The sequence below is a fragment of the Arachis ipaensis genome, chromosome B5, assembly GCF_059453495.1.
Source record: "Arachis ipaensis isolate K30076 ecotype BB chromosome B5, ASM5945349v1, whole genome shotgun sequence".
NCBI classification, from domain to species: Eukaryota; Viridiplantae; Streptophyta; class Magnoliopsida; order Fabales; family Fabaceae; genus Arachis; species Arachis ipaensis.
Window position 1 is genome coordinate 90,934,229 of NC_142440.1, and position 23,105 is coordinate 90,957,333.

Consider the following 23,105-nt stretch of genomic DNA (forward strand, 5'->3'; position numbering starts at 1 on the left):
CATTCTTCATGGTAGTGACTCCGAACTTCTTGGGCACAACTTGTACTGGGCTTACCCATTCACTGTCTGAAATGGGATATATGATACCGGCTTCCAATAATCTGGTCACTTCCTTTTTGATAACTTCCAAGATGGTGGGATTCAATCTTCTCTGGGGTTGACGGACAGGTCTTGCTCCCTCTTCTAAAAATATTCTGTGCTCGCATACTTGAGGGTCGATTCCCACTATGTCTGCCAAACTCCACCCAATTGCTTTCTTATGCTTCCTCAGCACATCAAGTAACTGCTCTTCTTGTTGAGAAGTCAGTTCTCTTGCAATAATAACCGGAAGCTTCTGCTCATCCTCAAGGTAGGCATATTTGAGATGTGGAGGGAGAGGTTTCAATTCTAACTTTTGATCATGGGTAGGCTCTGGATTATCTGGGGCTTGCGAAAATGGCGAGGTGTCCTCATTGTCAGTTAAGAGGGTCCCCACACTTGGATCTTGTCCAGTGTGCCTCTCTTCAAACTCTTTTTTTGGACATCAGCCACACTCTCGTCTTTGACATCACACTGGAAGATAGAACGATCTTCTGGGGGGTTGTCAATGACTCCATTCAGATTGAAGATCACTATGCGGCCATCTATTTCAAAGGAGTATGTTCCTGAAAAAGCATCCAATTTGAATTTTGATGTCTTCAGGAATGGTCTTCCAAGTAGGATTGATGATGGCTTATCTAAATCATTATGGGGCATCTCCAAGATATAAAAATTAGTGGGAAATGTGAGCCCTTTAATGTTCACCAAAACATCTTCAGCAACTCCAGCCACTGTAATAATGCTTTTATCTGCTAACACAAAACGAGCTGCCGACCTTTTTAAGGGAGGGAGCCTTAAAACATCATATATAGACAAAGGCATTATGCTGACACATGCTCCTAAATCACACATGCAATCATAAATTACTACACCACCAATAGTACAACTAACTATGCAAGGACCTGGATCACTACATTTTTCAGGTAATCCTCCCATTAAAGCAGATATAGAACTACCTAAAGGAATAGTTTCTAATTCATTAATTTTGTCTTTATGGATACATAAGTCTTTTAGAAACTTTGCATATTTAGGTACCTGCTGAATAACATCAAAAAGGGGAACAGTTACCTCAACCTTTTTGAATATTTCTATCATTTTAGGATCAGGTTCCAGCTGCTTCCTGGGCTTCCTTGCAAGTTGTGGAAATGGAATGGGAGTAGTGTTTTCTGTGGTGCCTGTGCCTTTTGGTGCTTCTTCCTGTGGTTGAGCTATCTCTTCTTCAGCCATGTCCTGTATATCCTCTTCCTCTTCAACATCTTCGATTTCCACCACCTCTTCAGCTGAGGCGTATTCTGGTGAGCTTGGTTTCTCCTGATTCCTCTCCTGCAGTGTGGTTCCGAACCTCAGGGTGATGGCATTAATGCCTCCCTTCGGATTGGGTAATGGTTGAGAGGGGATCCCAGTGGTGCTTGAAGGTTGGTTACTGGAATTTTGTGCTGAAACAAGTTGTGTCAATAAAGCTTGTAAAGTAGAGGTGAAACCATTCAGACTGGCGTTAATATTATTCACGATGGTATTTTCCATGGCCAGTTGTCTTTTCTCAAAATCTTGTAATAAATCTTCATTAGAAGATACAGAAGAATGAGTAAACTGAGAGGTTTGCTGCTGATTGTTTGGTGGTCCTTGGTTTTGCCTCAGGTGAGGTGCTCGGTAAGGTTGATTTTGCTGCCTATTGTTGTTATTATTCCACCTCTTATTTCCCTGATTATCTCTGCCTCCCCTATTATTGTTGTCTCTCCAATTCTGGTTTGAATTGTCCTGCCATCCATGGTTATTATTTCCACTTTGATTGTACCCTTGTTTGGGGCGGTCATAGAAGTTGTGAGTGGATGCCACCATGTTGTCTTCTTGTTGGAGCTGCGGGCATTCATCAGTGTAGTGGCTGTAATCAGCACAAATTCCACAAATTCTTTGTGGAACTAGTTGTTGGTTTTGCTGCGGTTGAGTTTGCTGAGCTTGTTGATTCAGCTGCATTTGCTTTAGCAAGTTGGTCATCTCATAGATGCTTCGATTTAGAGCAGCAGTCTCTATGCCAGAAGATACTTCTGCAATGGCTTTTGAACGACCTTGCTTCTGTCTGTGGTTCCGAGTAGATTCAGCTAAATCACTGATCAATTGCCAAGCTTCATCAGTGATCTTGTACTTCTTCATAGACCCATTGCTGGCACTTTCCAACGTGGTCTTGTCTTGGGGTCTCATACCTTGTGTGATATAGCTGAGTAGCACGATCTTGTCAATCATGTGGTGGGGGCATGCTTCTAGAAGATTATTGAAGCGCTCCCAGTATTCAAAGAGAGTCTCATTGTCGTCCTGAACAATTGTAGAGATATCCTTCCTCAGTTTATCAGTAACTTCAGATGGAAAGAATTTCTCTAGAAACTCCTTTCTTAGTGTATCCCAGTTGGATACATTTGCTAGAGGTTGAGTGTAGTACCACTCTCTTGCTTTTCCCTCAAGAGAAAATGGAAAAGCTTTTAGCAGAATTGAAGTTTCATCAGTGCCATCACGCCTGACAGTAGAACAGCCTGCCTGGAAATCTGTCAAGTGCTTGATAGGCTCTTGAGCAGGTAGGCCATGAAACTTGGGCATCAAATTTAGCAGTGCGATCTTTATTTCAAAGTCTGTAGCTACCGTTGGATGATGCGCTTGAAACGATTGCATTGTAAAATCAGGGGCTCCTTCCTCTTGAATGGTAACTCTTCTAGCTGCCATGTTTTCTGCGCGTAAAACAACCGAATCAGTAGAACGGGGGCTGGTTTCTTCCTCAAATTCACTTTCAGATCCGCCCTCAGAGCGGACTAACCTACGCTGTTCTCGCCTTATTCGTGAAATTGTTCTTTCAATTTCAGGATCGAATATTAGCAAGCGCAGATCAGGAAGTGAACGCGTCTTTTGACGGAAGAAACATGTAGCTCATAGTAGCAAAATTAAATAAAATGCAAATAAATAAATTCTAATTAATAAAATTAGCACTCTATTGCAACTCCCCGGCAACGGCGCCAAAAATTGATGGGAAGCAGAAGCTGGTGAATTAAAAATTTATTAAAATGGTTACGTTGCAAGTATAGTTCTTAACTCACCGAAAATCTGCCTATCAATTTAGAAATATATCACAGAGAGTTTAAATTAAAATTACTGGGAGTTTTAAGTCCCAAGTCGTCTCCCAACGAGTTGCAGAAAAGTGTGCTGTTTTATTAATCAGATGTTCCAAGAAGTTGAGCTAAGTAAATTGGAATTTAAATTGAGAAATTTTAAATAATATAAATAAAAGCCTTGACTGGGAATTGATTATTTAGAATCTCTATCATTGATGGAGTGATTTTTTAAGATTGATTTATAATTAACGGTTACTCTGTTTGGTTATCCTTTACTAGGTAAGGGAAAGTCAAACAAGCTGGACTGCCAGATCTATTCACGAGTTACAATCCACTTAGTTCAAAGGGATTGGCGTTGGTGACAGCATAGCAATCCAACATTTAACCCAACTATAAATTTCTCCTTCAATCCTTCCAACTCAAGAATTCCTTTTAATCAACTCCCTATCAAGTAATGAAACTACTCACGCATTGTAAATAATGAATCCATGGCACATCAAAGGGAATTAAAAGAAGACATGATTATTGGAATTGAAATTAAATTAAAGAGAAATAATCTTTGCATTAATTAATCATAAAAGTATCTGAATGACAAAATTGAACATAACAAAGAACATGGAAGAATAAAACCAAGTTAAGAGAACAAACTAGAGTGATGAAGTCTTGATAAGGAAATAACTCTTCTCAATGTTCCAATGCTAAGATCAATTGAAAATTAAAATCCTAAAAACTAGAGAGAAAAACTTAAGAGAGTAAAAAAACTAGATCTAAAACTAATGAATGAATGTCTCCGTTGTTTCTGCATATTCTCTGACTCTAGTCTGCTGTTCCGGGCCAAAAACTGGGCCAAAATAAGGTCCAAAATCGCCCCAAGCGGATTCTGCAGATTATGCAGATCGCACATGTCACGCGATCGCGTCGCCCATGCGGACGCGTCGCTTGCGCTTTTTCCTCTCCACGCGTTCGCGTCGTCCACGCTACCGCGTCGCTTGCGCTTTTCAATCCGCGCGGCCGCGCAAGTCATGCGGCCGCGTCACTGCGATTTGTGCTCCTTCGCGCGGTCGCGTGAGCCATGCGACCGCGTCACTTCTCGCTGGTTATCTCCTCAAATTCTTGTGTTCCTTCCATTTTCGCTAACTTCCTCTCCAATCTCCATCTCATTCATGCCCTATAAAGCCTGAAACACTTGACACACAGATCACGGCATTGAATGGAATAAAGGAGAATTAAAAATAAATAATTAAAGTCACTATGAAGTAATTTTCAAACATGTACTGAATTTAGGAAGGAAATCTAATTGCATGCTAAATTGCTGAATAAGTGGGCAAGGATCATGACAAAACCACACAATTAGACACAATATAAACCATAAAATAGTGGTTTATCAGTTACCGCTATAGAGATGATTGGGATAGGCGCGATTGTCATTGTTGTTGCTGCCAGTGAGGCTGCTGCTGCTATTCCAGCCACATTGGCTATTGTAAACTGGGAAAAAGAAAGGAAGCGTTGCGTTTAAATTCGACGGTTTCGAGTAATTAAGGTAGGGGATTTTATTTGAAATTAATAGTTTTTAACTTATGAATGCCAATGACGTTTAGTGAGTAATTGCAAATAATTCATAAACATGATTAATTGATAGGAATAAGCTTAATTTGAGGTTGTGAAATTCGGATTAAGTTTGGTATTGAGATGATTTCCTAGTATTTTAATTAATTTATTGATTTTAGATTGTGGCTGTGAATGTCAGTAGGTGTTCTTGTTGGAGTGATTATTCTGAGTTATTATTAGAATTGAATGTGGCTGTGATTACGCTGAACTGTAATTGAAATTAGATGCGGTTGTGAAATGTGACTGAGTTATTGATTATGCAATGAATTAGTTGAGATTCTGATTTTGAGTGAATTATTGTCTTGTTTGATGTTGAATTGGATATTTGATGTATGGGAACGGCAGTGAAATTTACTTGTGACTAGTTGAGATTGGTTTTGGTGGTTATTGAAGGATTGGAACTAAGGGATTAAACTATTTTGAGAGCCTGTGATTTTCTGAAATAATATAGTAACCTTTAGGAGTATATAAATAATTTTGTAATGGTTAGACTAATTTTCTGTATCATGATTTATTGATTTTGACTTGGCTGTGATTGTGGCTGGTTTCATTGTTGTAAGTGATTAATTGATGAGGTTGATTTTGGTTTGAGGCTATGCTTGTTACCTAAATTTCGGGTTACATTGATTTCTTAATTTGGTTGCTATTGTTGAATTAAGGTTAACTAGAGTTGATTTTGAGAACGGTTAAAGGATTGGAGGATGATTATTGAAATATTTTCCTAAAGTGTGATCTTTAGAATAAAATGGTAACTTTGCTAACAACTAAATAACTTTAAAAATAACAAGAAATATGAAGAGTTGATGTTGGGGTATTTGTTATGAATCCTTGAAATTGGACCAGTTTACTTTTAAAGAATGGTTTATGGAAATTCTGATTTTAATTGATGAAAGGATGTTAGTTCTTAAACTGAATTGTGATGAGATAATTATTGAGAATCTGTCATGATAGTTGCTGATAAATGGATGGAGAATTGATTGAGTTTAATTTGAAAGGATTCTATGACTTATGAATTTAATTGTAAATTGATGAGATGAACATTGGATTGTTGGATTATGTGAGAATTGTGAATTGTGGATTTTCTGGTTGCTTGAGAATCATGTATTTGATAATTGTTGAGAAAGGATTGTTGAATTATTGAGAAAGAGGGAACCCGTAAGGGTGGCTAAGTCCGAGTTTTAGGGGAGGTGCTGCCGAAGTTGAGTAAAATCTGAAATTTTATTTGAGAGGTTATTTTAGAAGATTTAGATTTGGAAAATGATATTATTTAAGTTTTATTCAATGAAGAAAAGAATTATTCTATTTTAATTTCGATTTACTAAAGAAAGGTTTATGTGTCAAAATTAAATTATTTAAGAAAGAAACTATGGTTTGAGATTAATTCAATATGAAAAGAATTATGTTTTAAGCTTGAAATAAAGGATTACTTTTTAGAAGTTTGACGAATTTATAATATTTGAATTTGAATAGTAAAGAGAGAGATGATTTCTGAGTCTTTGGGAAGTTAGTAAACTTGAAAAAGAGTTTTATTTGGTTACTTTTAGTAAGAGGGTGATGTTTTGAAAAGTATTTAGCGAATTTAAAATGAATGATATTCTTGAGTCTTTTTGAAAGAAAATTAAACTAGAAAATAGTTTTAAATTTGGTTCGAGTTAAGAGGTTGCAAAAGTGGAAGTCGTAAAGTTTGTACAACATGATTGAATAAAGAAAGAGAGATATATTGTATAAGAATATATAACTGGAGATGAATAACAGGAATGATAACTTATGATGATAATTACACTGATTTTTTTGAGGAAAGGTATTCAGTTTGTGAAATTGTTGGCAAGGACGTGGGTTTTGTCCCGCTTGCGTATTTATGATTATAAAAGAGAATAAAAAGCAGAGGACCTGTTGAAAAGTCATTTGTTGCTTGAGGCAACCCAAGAGATGTGTTTATTCATTTGTTGCATTAAGGCAACTCCAGATATACTTGTATGATCATCTGCTGCAGTGAGGCAGTCAGATAGATAATGGTGTGATCACTGAGAACGCTTTCCTACAGTACAGATCCATATTTTATTTCTGTAACGCAGAGGGGTTATTTCCTGCTACAGAAGTACCGTGACCACCTATTCCATTTCTATAGTGGCAGAGGGGTTATTTCCTGTATACAGAAGGTGTGTCGGCATACATCCCTGCAGTGGCAGATGTGTTATTTCCTGTATGCAGTGGACCCTGTGGTGGCAGAGGGGTTATTTCCTGTACACAGGGGTATAGCCAATAGGAAAGCCTTATCCAGACAGAGGTTGCTGGATAACGTCGGGAGCGGGTTAGTAACCGACAGATGAGCTCATTACCTGCACTAGGGCTAGACATGCATCATCCTTATTTGCGCATCTGCATTTGATTGTGTTTGCTTGTTTTATTTCTTTGTAATTTGTGTTGCTTGTCTTGCTTCTTTGTGATTGTGCTGTTTGTCTTAGTGACTTGCTTGTGTGTTTGATTAGATATTTTTGTTGATGCTGTGAACTTAGTAAAGTATTGAGGAATGGTATTTGTGAAATGAGGTTTGGGTATATTATTTATGTTGCTGATTTACTTAGTTACTGTGATGGTTGAGGAATGCTATTTGTAGTTGATGAATTGCTAATGCGGTTGAGACTTTATGTAAGTAATATGATTTAAAGAAAGGGATTTAAACGGTTTCAATTAAGTCTTAAGAAATTTTTGAAAAGGTTTGATAAAGAAAACTACATTGGAAACTTGAGTTAATTATTTGCATGTAAATCATTACTTTTACGGCATTCTCATTCCCTACTAAGAATGTGTGGTTTGTTCTCACCCCAAAATCTTCCACCCTTTCAGTGATACAGGTTCGAAGACACAGTTTGAAGCTGTGGGCGATTATAGAATTTATTTAAGTTAAGTGTACGAGTTAATTTGCTTTCATAGAGTTCCCTCGCCTTTATTGCTTACGATTTTTATTTTATACAGAGGGATATGACTTGTATCTGAGTTTTATTTGAAATCTTTTGTATGACAGATATTATTATTAATAATTATGTGATTATTATTATTTTGAAATGTTTGATATATGATTTGATAAATAAAAACAAAATTTTCTGGCATTTTCTATAAAACTGAATCGCGATATCGAACTAGAGGCTCAATAGTAAATAGTTAATAAAGGAAAGCAGGTTGGTAACGCCTTACTTTCGGTACGATCATGACGTTCTGGAAGTTGGGTCGTTACAGGAGGGACCTTCGTGGACATTTCAACAATATTTCTATGATAAGACATAGAAACTACACCTACGGTAAGAAAATAAAAGAGGCGTCACTACCAAGAAACTCGGACAGGATCAAAGAGCAAACAAGCAAATCGCAACACGATAACAAAGGGTGCCCCAAGGTTCACAAGAAGCAAGAAGATCACCATCAAAACCCAGGAGCACCCTTTGGAGGCAATACGAATACAGAAAGGAAGAAATGCAAGGAATAAAAACCCTAACCCTTTCAACAAAAAGAAAAGCGCAAAGAGAAAACCAGAAACCCAGGCGCCAACATTTTTTCAAAGGTACAACAAAACAAAAGATCAAAACTTTTCAAGAAACAAAAGCATGCAACATCACCAGAAGCTAACACAAGGAATGATCACAACTATCAACAAATAAGAAAAATAAGAAATGCATAAAAAGTACCAAACTGCAACAAGAAGAAACAGTGGCAGCAGTGCACAGCAGAGTCACGAACACCAAATGCATTGAAGCTTCAGAAAAGAAGAAAGCTTGGGGCAAAATCGAAAGAGCCAGAAGAGGAGGCTTTTTCACAGAGAGACAGAATGAAGCAGATGAAAGCAAAAGAAACTGAAGAAAGGAAAATCCCTTTGATTTCAAACAAAAATCAAAGAGGGAAACAAAATGGTAAAGGGAATAAAATCCCAATCAATAGGCTTTAAAAATGCTCGCACGCTCCCAAAGAAGTTAACGCACTCGAAAATAACGCCGCATTTAAAAGCAAAAACGCTTCGCGTTTCGAAAGCATTTAAACAGGCGAAACCCGCACAAAGAGGAGCAAACTAGATGCAACTGAAGAAGATGCTTGAGCACGACTTCCCCAAAGAGGTCGAGGCTCAGAAAGCATGACCTCATGGAAAGGTCGAAGCTCAAGCAGGGGCACTGTTCGTACACCGGACTAAGCTGTAAGGTCCGGACTGGACAATGATAGAAGGACCGACCTCTTCGAAATGCTGGCCCATTGGACATCTCTTCTGTAAAGAGCTCGGACAATCACCACAAAGGCCCAAGGAGGCCCAGAATGAAAAGGCCGCCGTCTACTAGAAAGCAGTTGGCCAAAGATATGATCTCACTCACAAATTTATCTCATAGGAAGATCGCCAAACACTACTATAAATATACTGGAGCATCCAGGTATAACTCATACTCCAATTCTACTAAAAACCTGCCTAAAGCCTACGCCGACTTAAGCGTCGAAGTCTCTTGCAGGTATCACCACCCTCCGGTGAACGAAGAACGGCCGCACCACGCACTCCGACAAATCGGGCACGACAGGTTCAATCAAGCCAGAAGATCTCATCCGAGATCGACCTAGACATTTCAGGTAATCCTCAGAATGCTAACATTGCTAATAACGCTGCCAAGGAAGAGGGAAGCAATGTTAGTGGCCTAAGTTGGCTCACTAACGTTACCAAGGATGAGAAGCAACGTTGGTGGCCCAAAGTTGGCTCACCAACGTTACTACACAAGGAATGGTGCGAACGTTAGTGTGCTAACATTACTTCAAGTTAGCACATTAACATCTTCGACAAATTCTCAAATTGGAAGCTGGAAGAATTGGCTTGTGAGCGTACGCACAAGTAGAACGTTAACGCACTAACGCTATGCACTAACGCCAGTACTAACGCTAGCATTGGAAATTTTGGCTAGTGTGCGCACGCATAGAGGAGTGTGCATACGCACAGGAGGCAAATTGGCCAGTGTGGCACGCACAAAGCAGTGTGCGTACGCACACTAGGCAGAGCGTTAGTGGGCACGTTAGTGTGTTGACGCCAGTGCCAACGTTCATTTCCAGGGGCACTCATGCAACGTTAGTGCACTAACTTCAGTGTTAACCTCAAGAGCCACTCCAAGCTTACTTCAACCAAGGCCAAAAGCCCATATCCAAGTACATGAAGACCAATTTTGAAGATGAGAAGAAGGGTATATATAGAAGAGCTTTTGAACTTAGAGAGGACTTTGGAGCAGAGACTTTACATCACTTTTATTTTCATCTTCGCTTGTAGTTTTCTTCTATTTTTGGTACTTAGCTTAATTTCCAGTTTTTAGTTTGTACTTGGAGCTATGAGTCACTAAATCCCATTTTCACTGGGGGAGGAGCTCTGTTGGTATTAATGAATTAATACTTCTTCTTTCCTTCTCAATTCAAGTTAGTTTATCTAAGAGGAAACTCTTGTGCTTCATAGATTCAATTACTATCGAGAGAGGGATTGAATCTCCTTGAATTGTATGATGAACATGAGAAAGGAGTCATAGAATTCAGTTTGGAGTTGTTCTTTGACAATTCTCTTGGTTGATACATTCTTGGTCCGGTATGTGAGATGTAACCACCTTAAATTGAAACCCTGGGAATTGTGTGGCATTGCAATTAGAAATTGATCTTCACCTCTTCTCATGAGCAATTAGATCAAGAGATTGGCAATTGTTTTTGATAGGAGAAATTGAATTACCAAGAGATTGGGATTCAATTACTCACAATCCGCCATAGATCTACTCACATGATTGAGAAGGAATTGATCACCATTGATTCATGATAAATCAACATCCTTGATCCCTAGTGATCTTACCCATTTTAAATCTTCACTTCAATTCTTTTGAGTTTCTAGTTCTCTTTAATAGCCATTACCCAATTTCCCGTTTACATTCCAGCAATTTATAATTCTTGCCATTTCTATTTCAGTTCTTACTTTCTTGCAATTTAAGTTTTGGCCATTTACATTTGAGTTCTTATTTTCTAGCACTTTAAGTTTTCGCTCTTACATTTCCAGTCATTTACTTCATTCTTTTACTTTCTTGCACTTTATTTTCATTCTTTTCGTGGGATCGACCTCACTCTCGTGAGTCTTATTACTTGATACGACCCGGTATATATACTTGCCGGTAGTTGTACGGATTGAATTTTTTTTGTATCACACATCAAGGCATCGAATGAAATAGAAGCAACTTAAATTTAGCAATTTAAGGGCCTAAAAAGCATGTTTTATTTTTAATTGCAAATTAGGAAGAATTCATAAAACCATACTATTTCAATGAATAAATGCAAGAGAAGTCAATAAAATCCACCCAAATAAAGCAAATAAATACCATGAAATATGGATTTATCACATCCGCACACTTAAACAATAGCATGTTCTCATGCTAATTTGTGTAGCTAATAAACTAGAATTGGACTTAATCTTCTAATTTAAATTAAGCGACCAAGGAATTGGCAGCTGATTGAGTTAGATGAGATTAAATTACTAAGGAATAAGGGTTTAATCACTTAAGGTTTGCCATGAATTGAATTTGTGCTTGATTATAGTGGTTGATAAGAATTGTTAATCTGGAAATTTAAACATCTTCAAAGCCTTAACTATTTTCTCATACTATTTTCACCAACCATTTACTGTTTGCTTTCTTGCACTCTCTGGTTTATTGTTTTATGCTATTTGAACTTGAGACCACTCAGTTTAGCTTGTCTAACTAGCCTAATCACTCAACTATTGTTGCTTAGTCTATTAATCTTCGTGGGATCGACACTCACTCACCTGAGTTATTACTTGGTACGACCCGGTGTACTTGCCGGTTCATTTGTGGTATTTGAAATTTTGCATCAGTGTTCACCCTCTCCAAGCTCGAAAGGTTTTCTCCATCAATCCGTATAACTCTTCTTTCAGCTTTGCGCAGTTAGAATCCTAGCTCAAATTTGTTTGATCTTCTCAGTGGTCTGATAAGCGAATATATTATATGCTTTTTGGCATTGTTTTCTTATAGTTATTAGCATGTTTTGTTTCAGTTTTATTATATTTTCATAGGTTTTAGTGTTAAATTCACATTTTTGGATTCTACTTTGAGTTTGTGTGTTTTTTTGCAATTTCAGGCATTTTCTGGCTGAAATTGAGGAGATTGAGCAACAGTCTATTTCAGGGGCAGAGAAAGTGCTGCAGATGCTGTCTGGATCTGACCTCCTTCCACTCGAAAGAGCTTTTCTGGAGCTACTGAAGTCCAAATGGAGCATTCTTAATGGCTATAGAAAGCTAACATCCAGAGCCTTCCATAAATATATAATAGTTTATACTTTGCTTCAGAATAGGAAGCCTAAAACGGGCGTTCAACGCCAGCTATCTGCCACATTCCAGGCATTCAGCACCCACAAGGAGGAAACCCGTGTCCAAACGCCCAAATTGGACCCTCTAGCCAGGGTTCAATGCCCTAGAGGCCAACTAGCACGTGGATCTCAACCTAGCTCAGGCTAAACACTCACCAAGTGGGCCCCAGAAGTGTTTTTAGCACTAAAAGACTATTTTACCCTTTCCTATGTAATTTTTAGTCACTAGTCTAGTATTTACTTCATAATTTTTACACTATTCAGGACTTTTTTTACACTCTACACGTTTTTCACATTGTATTTCCTTTCAGTATGAGTTTCTAAGCCTCCTAGGTTGAGGGGAGGAGCCCTGCTGAGTTTTATGGATTAATAAAAGTATTACTGTTTCTCTTCAATCCGTGTTTGATTGAATTCTAAGATGTATCTTCGTTCTTCAACTTGATGAATGGGATAACCTGTGACAATTATCTTCGTTCTTCATACTAAGACTGCCTGCCTGACAACCACCCGTGTTCTTCTTGGGATCGTGTGAATACATAACTGGAAAGCATTGAACCACCAGCTTGATTATACATCTCTTAGATGGCTAATCCACAACCTCGTTGGGGACTTCCCGAGACACCAGTTCAGCTGAGGTATGGGGAGATTAAGGGCTTTATGGTAAAGGCTAGAACCCAAAGGCGCAGTATTCTCTGATCCGAAAGATCTGACCCTGTCTGTGGCATTTTGAGTAGGATCATGAAGGAGAATAGACTGCAGGAGCTTCACCCTCAATCAGAATAGATCCACACTAACCCTAGGGTTCAGATCTAGAGGAGATTGGCAACCACAACCGTACGGCGTTGATCACATACAGCCTGCCATAGAAGAAATCATTCACAGTTGAAGAAGACAATAAGACCAGAGTTAATCCACAGGGACAAAGCATCTCCAAGCCTTAACCATCTTCTTATCACTGGTTACATTCGAATTCACAAAGTATTTTATACTCTATTACTCTTTTATGCAATTAAACAAATCCAACAACTCTTCTATCTGCCTGACTAAGATCTACAAGATAACTATAGCTTGCTTCAAACCACAGTCCTCGTCGGATCAACCCTGACTCGCTCAGGTATTACTTGGATGACCTAGTGCACTTGCTGGTACAGTTGTACGAAGTGTGGGGATTCGTGCTACCAAGGTCTTTACTACCAACAGAGTGGAGCCTGGCACTTTCGTCCATACAGAGCCTTATATAGAGTCATTCCAATGCTCGCATGAAAGCTGTTATTATGCGAAAACTCCACCAATGGCATGTAACGGTCCAAACTTCCCGACTGATCCAATACACACGCCCTTAGCATACCCTCCAATGTCTGAATACTCCTCTTCGACTGACCATCAGTTTGTGGATGATACGCCGCGTGGAGACATAGTCTTATACCGAAAGCTTTTTGAAAAGCTCCCCAAAATATTAATGTGAACCGGGGGTCTTGATCAAATAGTATAGTTGGTACATCGTCCAACCTCACTATCTCCTTAACGTACAGTCTCGCCAATTCTTCTAGTGAATAGTTTACTCGGATAGGCAAAAGGTGAGTGGATTTGGTCAATCGATCCATAATCACCTAAACCGCATCAAATCCTAACCTAGTCCTCGGTAAACCCGTTACAAAGTCCATAGCAACTCCTTTTCACTTCCATTGAGGAATCTCAAGAGGTTATAGCACTCTGGATGGTCTCTGATGCTCTATCGTTACCCTCTAACACGTTAGACACTTGGACACAAATGTAGCTACATCCTCCTTCATCCCAAGCCACCAGAAAATCTTCTTTAATTCATGATACATTCTCGTACTTTTTGGATGAATGGAGAATCCGATGTTATAAGTCTCAACCAATAACTCCTGTCTCAAAATCCCAACGTTCAGCACACAAATCCTCCCCTTATACCTCCATATACCTTCTCCATCCTTAGGGAACTCTCCTTGCCTGTCCTTTCCCACTGGTTGTAACATTCTCTGAAGCTCTTGCTCATCCTACTGTCCCTTCTTTATCGTAGCCTTGAACGTACTTGAGATGTGTAATAGGTTCAAACAAGCATTTCCATCAACTTTCCCAATGTCTATCTTAAGCTCCGTAAGCTTGTCTACTAACTCCATCTCTTTAATCCTCATCCACGCAACCGTCAATGACTTCCTACTCAAGGCATCTGCTACTACATTAGCCTTCCCAGGGTAATAACTTAGTTCAAAGTCATAATCCTTCAATAACTCCATCCATCTTCTTTGATGCATATTGAGCTCTTTCTAATCAAAGATGTACTTGAGACTCTTATGATTAGAAAAGACTCAGAACATCACTCCATACAAGTAGTGCCTCCAAATATTTAATGCAAACACAACTGTCGCCAATTCTAAATCATGAGTTGGGTAATTCACCTCATGTGGTCTTAATTGACGCAAAACATAAGCTACCACATTTCGATGTTTCATTAACACACAACCCAACCCTTTCAATGAGGCATCGCAATAAACTTCAAATGGTTCGTGCGGTTCAGGTAGAATTAAAACTGGCTCTAAAGTTAACTTCTCCTTCAATGTCTGAAAACATTCATCACATTCGGATGTCCACATAAACGATGTATCTTTCTGGGTTAGCTTTGTCATCGGCAATGTGATTTGTGAAAATCTGCAAATGAACCTCCGGTAGAATCCAGCTAATCCCAATAAGCTTCTAATCTCTGCTACTGATGTCGGTATTTCCCATTTCATCACCACTTCAATCATCGAGGTATCCACTTCTATTATTCCTCTACTTACAACATGACCTAAGAACTTTACCTCCTCTTTCCAAAACTCACACTTCAACATATTTGCATAAAACTTCCTCTCCTTCGGAATTTGTAATACTATCCTCAGAGCTCCACATGCTCCTTCATCGTCTTTGAATAGACCAAGATGTCATCTATGAACACCACAACAAATTTATCTAAAAAGGGACAAAATACTATGTTCATGTAATCCATGAACACATCAAGCGCATTCGTCAACTGATGAGCGGATATTTTATACACTTTTTGGCATCATTTTCATATTGTTTTAGTTATATTTTGCTTAAGTTTTATTATATTTTCATAGGTTTTAATGCAAAATTCACATTTTTGGATCCTACTTTGAGTTGTTGTGTTTTATGATGATTTCAGGTAAATTCTGGAAGAAATTGAGGAGCTTTGGAAAAGTCTGATTCAGAGACAGAGAAAGGACTGCAGATGCTGTCAGATTCTGACCTCCATGCACTCGAAGAAGCATTTCTAGAGCTACAAAAGTCCAAATGGTGATCTCTCAAGGGATATGGAAGGCTAACATCTAGAGCTTTCAAGAAATATATAATAGTCTATACTTTGCTCTAGAAATGAAGGCCCAAAGCTGGCATTCAACGCCAGCTACCAACCCCATTCCTGGCGTTGGACGCCCAAAAGGGAGCAGCTGGCGCCCAACGCCGAAAAAGGAGTCCAAAGCTAGCATCCAACACCCAAAAAGGAGTCCAAAGCTGGCACCTAATGCCCCAGAGGGAGTACCAACTCGTGGCTTTACCCCAAGCTCAGCCCAAACACTCACCAAGTGGGCCCAGAAAGTGGATTTTCGCACTACAAGACTAGTTTATCTTATTTTAGTATACCCTAGCTATTAGACTAGTATTTAAGAAGGAGATTACCCCTATTTAAGAACTTCTTCCCCCATTTTTACTTTCGAACATTATTGTACAGTATGAGCAACTGAACCTCCTAAGTTAAGGTTAGGAGCTCTGCTGATTCTCATGGATTAATAATATCACTGTTCTATTTCAATCTATGCTTGATTCCATTCCATGATTTATTTTTGTTCTTTATCCTAATGAATTGGGAGTGTAATTTGACCGTCATCCCTATTCTACATGGGTTCTTGCGAGTCCTTGATGGGATAATACTAATGAGGGAAAATTGATTTTCGCACAAACTCACCGGCAAGTATACCAGGTCGCATCAAGTAGTAAAACTCACGTGAGTGAGGTCCATCCCACGAGGATTGATGGATCAAGCAACTTTAATGAGCTGATATGTCTAGTTAAGGTAACAGTGGTGAATTGAGTGAAATTGAATCAGCAGAATATAAACTGCAAGGAATTAAAGTGTAGAAAGTAAATTGGCAGAAACTTAAATGGCAAGAAAAGTAAATTGCATCAAATGTAAAGGGCTTTGGGTGTAGAAAAATTAAAGGAAGCAGTAAATCACAGTGAACTCAGTGACAGTTAATAGAAAGAAAGACTCATCAGGGATTGGAGATATCATAATCCACAATGAATCAAATGGGTCTCAACTTCCTTCTCAATCATATGAATAGATCTATGGCAGGTTGAAATTGATTGGATCCCAATTCCTTGGCAATCCAATCTCTCTAATCACAATCAATATTTCCAATTCCTTGATCTAATTATCACGGGAAGAGGTTAAGTACATATCTCTCATCCATAAGCCACACAGACTCTCAAGATCTCAATTCCTCCCGAATGGTGTTGATCAAGAGAGTTGTGGGAAACAGAGCTTCAGTTCTAATTTCCATGATTCCCCTTCTGAAGCTTGATGCCAAGGCATCTTAGGCTAGTTTCACTAGCCTTTTTCTTTTATTTTTAGTTGTTTTATGCATTTTCTTGAGCCTTAAGTAATCATTTGGGCCAAATAGTCATGCTTGTCTGAAATCATTCAACATGAAGATTTTGATGCAAATTCCATGAGTTTTTAGTTATATTCCTTGAATGCTATGAATGGAAGAATTCTCATGAATTTTAGCAAGACTTTGATGCAGTTGTTTGGATGATTTCAGGGAAGAAGAGGCTAGGCAAGGAAGCAACAAAATCAATAAAGGAAGCTTGAATATCACATGTGGAGTTTAAGCTCCAGTTTAAGCTTAAACTGGAGCTTAAACGCCAAAATCATGAAAGCTGAAAGTGGCGTTTAACTTCCAGTTTAACCTTAAACTGGAAGTTAAACGCCAGAATTGAGAAATGAACCAGGATGGCTTTCCTCCATTTCCACGTTTAAGCTTCAGTTTAACCTTAAACTGAAGCTTAAACGTGTTCGACAATTCCACACTCCAGGGTTGCCTTCTTCCATTTCCACGTTTAAGCTTCAGTTTAACCTTAAACTAAAGCTTAAACGTGCTCGAGCTTGTGCCTCCAGGGAGTGCCAGCGTTTAAGCTCCAGTTTAAGCTTAAACTGGAGCTTAAACGTGTTATATGGAACAGCTTGACCATGCCTTCTTCAAACATAAATAACTTGAGCTACAAAACTCCAAATGAGGTGATTCAAAATGCATTGGAAAGAAGACATCTAGAGCTTTCCAAGCATATATGGCATGCATGGTGGATACTAAAAATTGAGGGAGAAAATAGCCCCGTAATGTGCATAGAAGAGCATAGTACCAACATGCAATCAGGCCAGCTGACCTCTTCACCTTCCATGGAGTATAACTCGAGTTGTAGAACTCCAAATGATGCGCTTTTAGTTGCATTGGAAAGTAGACATCCAGAGCTTTCCAACGATGTATAGAAGTATGGGGTGGACAATGCAACTGAGCTCCCAAAATTGGCATTTTCGAGCACGTTTAAGTGACTTAAACGTTGGCTTAAACGCTGTCAAACCAACCAGCAACCTTGTCACCTTCAATCAAGCTTAACTTGAGCTATAGAGATCCAATTGAGGTGCTTCCAGTTGCGTTAGAAAGCTGACATCCATAGCTTTCCAACGAGGTATAATAGTCTATATTTGGCATCAAATTTGGCAAGGTTGACAAGAGAACAAAGTGACGACTCAAGAAAGGGGGGTGCAACGTTTGAGTGTAGTTTAATGGATCATTATCCTTTTTGGATCAATTATGTCACTCTACCCTTCAAGCAAGCAAGGCCCATCAACAACACCAAATCAAGGCCACAAGAATCATCTAGAATAGTTTATTTCCATTTGATTGTAATTTGCTTTGAATTTCATTTTCATTTTGTAATTTAGGGAGCCTATTTAAAGGCCTTAGTTTCTGCATTTGAGAGAGGACTTTGGGGATTGAGGGGGAATCCAGCCCCTGAGGGGGAAATCGGGGAGAGAACTTTGGATCATTTTCTTTTAGTTTTGTAATTGAATTCAGAGCTATGACTCACTAAACCCCTTTCATTGGGTTAGGGAGCTCTATTGTAATTCAATGAATCAATAATAGTTTTATCTTCTTCTTCAATCTTTTCTCTTGAATTTTGTTAGAAAGCTTCTCGATCTAATTCCATTGGGTAGTTGTCTTGGAAAAGAAACTACCCATAATTGGAATCCTTCGGAACCTTGGGAAAGGAATGGAGGATTCATGCTAGAGAAGCTTTCTCACAGTGAATTGGATTGGGGTTTGGATGGATATTGTGACATGTAATCCTACCAAATTGTGGTTCATGAAACTGTGTGGTATAATCAGTGATCGAGCATCATCTCTTCTTATGAACATTTAAACCAAGAGATTGGGAATTTGTTCATTTTTAGAGAGAATTGGTGAGCCAAGGGATTGGGATCCAATCATATAAGATTGCCAAGCAAAATTCAATGAATGCATTGATTGAGGAAGGAATGAAAATGTTTTGATTCGGAGATCTCAATATCTCCTAACACCCAATGAATTCCCCATTTCTGATCTACCACTTTCTCTTTACATTCTGCAATTAAATTCATGCAATCACCCCCATCCCTTTTAATTTCAGCAATTTAGCTTCTCGCTCTTTAATTCATGCAATTTTACATTCCGCAATTCTCATCTAAATCTTGATTCCGCTCAACTAGAACACACTTCTAATCCGAATTGCTCACTCAACCAATCCTTGTGGGATTCGACCTCACTCTATTGTGAGTTTTTACTTGACGATAACCGGTGCACTTGCCGGAAGGAATTTTGCCGATCGTGCAATTTCCTAAATCGTAGCATAACAAGTTTATGCGCATCAAAGCTCACAAGGAAATTCAACATATTCAAACCTTCTTCCAGAGTGAATGGATCTCAATCAAAACAGAAGTTATTTCTTAGCCATCCAGATGAATTGAGAGGAAGAAGAATTTTGGTTAATTCATATGAATCACAATAGAGCTCCTCCCCCTAATGAGTTGGGGTTCAATGGATCATTGCTCTAAGAAAATTTGCAGGAAATTTAGAACAGAAATGTAAAATTGCAGAAAAATAGAAGTGCAGGAAATTGAAATTGCATAAAGGAAATGAAATTCAATAAAGACTATAATGTAAAAATGACAGAAAAGAAAAGTGTATACAACTCAGAATCCTACACTACATTCCTTAGAGTGTCTAATCCTCTAGGTACCAGAGCCTTCTACTCTACTCCTACTCCTACTGCAGCTACTACTACCCAAGCCTCCTTTCTATCTGTGAAATTAAAGCCTTTTTATAGGCATTCCTAATTTACCAAATAAATTTCAAATTGAAAACAAATTACAAATAAATGAAATTCCTATTCTAACTGTTTCTTGTGCCTTTGAATGATGTCAATGGGCTCTGCTTGCTTTGAAGTTCAAATGGGCTTGGAATAAAGTTTAACTGAATCAGAATTGCACTTCCAGGAGAGTGTATCGTTCATTTGGAGAATGGAGTGCTTTTACACACACGCACACACGTCACCCATGCGTGCGCGCCATTTTGCATTTTGGCACATCCACGCATACGCGTCACCCATGCGTACGCGTGGCCTTCAACATTTGCTCTTGTGATGCGTACGCATGCTATACGCGTGCGCGTCCATATCAGCGCTCTGCAAAAGAGCGTAGCGCTTGGAATAAGAGCGCTCCCCATGCGTACGCGTGGTCTTCAAAAACTTCACTTCCACGCTGCGCTTAGCCCACGCGCTTGCGTGGATTTTCATGAATGCCACACCCATGCGTACGCATCATGCATACGTACGCGTGGTCTTCCAGAATTGTTACTTTGACGCGTATGCGTCACATGCGATTTTTTTTCACCTCCACTATCGCAAGCGCTCTTTGAAAAAGAGCATAGCGCTCTTGCGCCAAGAACGCTCATTGTTTTTAAATAATGGGCCACGCTTTTAAATGCGTGGCCTAAGGTTCCAACGCGTGCTCAAACATCAAAGTGTGTCCAAAATTCTTCTTTTGAGCTTATTTTGTGCTTTTTTGCTTCTTTCTTGCCTGTCATCAATGAAACAGATACATCAAAGCCTTTGCATAATCATCAAATCTTGCATCGTTCATATTATCAACTAAACCTTGCAAAAATCTCATGAAAATGCATAAAATCAACAATGTTTGATTGAATCAGGACAAGCATGAATTTCTCATCCAAGCACTTATTTATTGCCTAAAAATGCATGAAAACCAAGTAAAAAAAGATAAAAATTGCTAGTAAAATAAGCACAAAATGACTTGTCATCACAACATGATGAGCAGATAATTTATACCCTTTTGGCATTGCTTTTATTTCTATCTTATCTTAGTTTTAAAATTTCAAAATTCAAATATTTTTCAAAAAAAAATCATATCTTTTTCAAAATCTCATTTTATTTTATTTCAAATTTCAATTTTCAATTTTCAAAATTTGGAAATATTTTATAAAATTTTTCAAAATAATTTTCCTTTTAGACATAATTTTCGAATTACTTGTCCTATTTTATTATCTTGATTGAAAAATTTTAAGTTTAGTGTTTCCTTGTTGAGAAAGTTTCAATCTTCAATTTTTAAAATCATATCCAAAATTTTTCAAATATTTTTAATTAATTAGTCATTTTAATATTCCAATTTTTATTTTTTTAGTTTTCGAAACTTATATTTTATTTTTCTATTATCTTATTTTATCATATTTCCTTTTAAATTCGGTTATCCTTAATTAAATAAAATAAAAACAAAAATATTTTATTTTCTCCATCATGGACCTAAGTGGAAATGAACAGCCCAGAAGGACTCTGGGGTCATATGCTAATGCCACTAATGCTTCCTATGGGAGTAGTATCTATATACCTCCCATCAAAGCAAGCAGTTTTAAGCTAAATCCTCAGCTCATTATCATGGTGTAGCAAAATTGCCAATATTCCAGTCTTCCACAAGAAGAACCTACTGAGTTTCTGGCACAGTTCTTACAAATTGCTGACATAGTATGTGATAAGGAAGTAGATCAAGATGTCTACAGATTATTACTATTTCCATTTACTGTAAAAGACCAAGCTAACAGGTGGTTAAACAACCAACCCACAGCAAGCATCAGAAAATAGAAACAGTTATCAGACAAATTCCTGAATCAATATTTTCCTCCAAAAAGATGACACAGCTAAGGCTGGACATCCAAGGCTTTAAACAAGAGGATAATGAATCCCTTTATAATGCCTGGGAGAGGTACAGAGGGATGCTAAGAAAATGCCGCTCTGAAATGTTTTCAGAATGGGTGCAGTTGGATATCTTTTACTATGGTCTTACAGAAAAGGACCAAATATTTGTAGACCACTCAGCTAGTGGATCTATACATATGAGAAAGACAATTGAAGAGGCTCAAGAGCTCATTGATACAGTTGCTAGAAATCAATATCTATACTTAAGTAGTGGGTCCTCCATGAAAGAGGAAGCTAATGCAGTATCCACTAAACTTAGTCCTCAAGAACAAGTTGCTGAACTCAATTAGCAATTGCTTATTATAACAAAACAGTTAGCAGAATTTAAAGAGATGCTGCAAGACATCAAAGATGCTAATGAGAATATGGAAAAACACTTGAATCAGACAAGACAGCAGCTATCTAAACAGATAACAGAAGAATGCCAAGCTGTTCAATTAAGGAGTAGAAAGACATTGAATGTCTCAATTCAAAGCAGCAGAAAGCCAAGAAAGGAACAAATGACAGAGGATGACCAGCCCACTGCCCAAAATCCCTCTGAGGATAGTAAGAGCCCAGAGAGGAATGATTCTGGCGTTCAAATGCCAGAAAAGGGTAAGAAAGTGGCGTTAAACACCCAATTCTGGCGTTCAAACGCCACTAAGGGATCAGACACCTACAAGTGCTGATAACAACCCCCTTAAGCAGGCTTCTCCAACCACTTCTGTAGGGAATAAACCTGCAGCAACTAAGGTTGAAGAATATAAAGCCAAGATGCCTTATCCTTAGAAACTCTGCCAAGCGGAACAGGATAAACAATTTGCCCGCTTTGCAGACTATCTCAGGACTCTTGAAATAAAGATTCCATTTGCAAAGGCACTTGAGCAAATACCCTCTTATGCTAAGTTCATGAAAGAGATCTTAAGTCATAAGAAGGATTGGAGAGAAACTGAAAAAGTTTACCTCACTGAAGAATGTAGTGCAGTCATTCTGAAAAGCTTACCAGAGAAGCTTAAAGATCCCAGAAGCTTTATGATACCATGTACATTAGAAGGTGCTTGTACTAAGACAGCTCCATATGATCTTGGGGCAAGTATCAACCTAATACCTGCATCCACTATCAAAAAGCTTGGTTTGAATGATGAGGTTAAACCAACCCGGATATGTCTCCAACTTGCTGATGGCTCCATTAAAATCCCATCAGGCATAATTGAGGACATGATTGTCTAGGTTGGGCCATTCGCCTTTCCTACTGACTTTGTAGTGGTGGAAATGGAAGAGTACAAGAGTGCAACTCTCATTCTATGAAGACCTTTCCTAGCAACTGGACAAACCCTCATTGACGTCCAAAGAGGGGAGATAACCCTAAAAGTCAATGAGGATGAGTTTAAGTTGAATGCTGTCAAAGCTATGCAGCATCCAGACACACCAAAAGACTGCCTAAGCGCTGACATCATTGACTCCCTGGTAGAAGAGGTCAATATGACTGAGAGTCTCGAATCAGAGCTAGAAGGCATTTTTAAAGATGTTCAGCCTGATTTGGAGGAACCAGAGAAAACAGAAGAACCTCTGAAAACTCCTTAGGAAGAGGAG

General features: G+C 38.5%; 1 non-coding gene across 1 annotated transcript; it reads left to right on the top strand.

The window, feature by feature from the left end:
• The first annotated feature begins 2,313 nt into the window (after positions 1 to 2,313).
• Positions 2,314 to 2,421, top strand: LOC148564935 (small nucleolar RNA R71). Its single transcript, XR_015884969.1, has one exon. It is a non-coding gene; the product is annotated as a small nucleolar RNA R71 (small nucleolar RNA).
• Positions 2,422 to 23,105: the final 20,684 nt, after the last annotated feature.